The sequence below is a fragment of the Micropterus salmoides genome, unplaced genomic scaffold (assembly GCF_014851395.1).
Source record: "Micropterus salmoides isolate LMB-PRFRI ecotype aquatic unplaced genomic scaffold, ASM1485139v1 Ms_hic_scaffold_1, whole genome shotgun sequence".
Taxonomy (NCBI): Eukaryota; Metazoa; Chordata; class Actinopteri; order Centrarchiformes; family Centrarchidae; genus Micropterus; species Micropterus salmoides.
The window spans coordinates 65,863,335-65,864,287 of record NW_024040040.1 but is presented as its reverse complement, the minus strand read 5'-3'; the positions used below and the strand labels follow the sequence as shown (position 1 = coordinate 65,864,287).

Below are 953 nucleotides of genomic sequence, written 5' to 3'. Positions count from 1 at the left end.
AAACTACAGCTTATCAAGTGAAGCATTAGTAGATAAGGTATCAGATTAATAACAACTCCTGATGCATGATGTGTTATTAACGTTCCTCTCTATATATTCTATACATGTTCTTCTCCAGATGCTCCAAAGCTTCCCTCTGTGTCAGTGAGTCCCTCTGCTGAGATAGTGGAGGGCAGTTCAGTGACTCTGACCTGCAGCAGTGATGCTAACCCAGCAGCTAATTATACCTGGTACATGGAGAATGAAGACTCACCAAAAGCATCAGGACAGAACTTCACCATCACTGACATCAGAGCTGAACACAGTGGGAATTATTACTGTGAAGCCCAGAACAGAAGAGGACGTCATAACTCCACCTTACATCTGACTGTTGTGGCAGGTAAATTATTAACTTTCATACACACCCGTTCACACACCTGTCCTGCAGGCTCTATCATCAGGTGATCTACTTCGCCACAAGGTTAACAGCTGTGCTCAAGAGTCCAAGACATATGGCCAAAGATTTGATATTTGACTACAAAGTCAATCATTAATTGATCATTATTCTTTAACCTGGGGGACATAAATTCCTTTATTCTCCGCTCCAGCAAAATAATCAGACACACAATAAGATATTGTCCAAGCATGAAGGACCACTAATATATTGGCACAGGGCTTTTACACTGCCTTTGTTTTGTACTGTTTCCCAGGTTCAATGAAATCAGCAGCTGCTGGATCAATCACTGCCATTATTCTGGCTCTCATATTGCTCTGTGGCTTCCTATTAATTAGGTGAGCAGTTCATTTTTCAGGTTTTTAGGTGATCATATTCAGTAATGCACCTAAGATTCACTCAGTTGTTCAGTAATGTCATGTAATGATTTGTTTTTTGTTCATTTATTCTCCTCTCCAGTAGAAAGATGTCCTCAAAACAAACCACAGAGCCTGGAGAGGACCAGACAACACAGCACAGG

The 953-nt window shown here is 41.1% G+C and overlaps 1 long non-coding RNA gene across 1 annotated transcript; it reads left to right on the top strand.

Moving 5' to 3' along the window:
- The first annotated feature begins 310 nt into the window (after nt 1–310).
- On the top strand, nt 311–931 carry LOC119899294. The gene is made up of 3 exons (XR_005443787.1): nt 311–379; nt 690–771; nt 893–931. It is a non-coding gene; the product is annotated as an uncharacterized LOC119899294 (long non-coding RNA).
- The last annotated feature ends 22 nt before the right edge of the window (nt 932–953 follow it).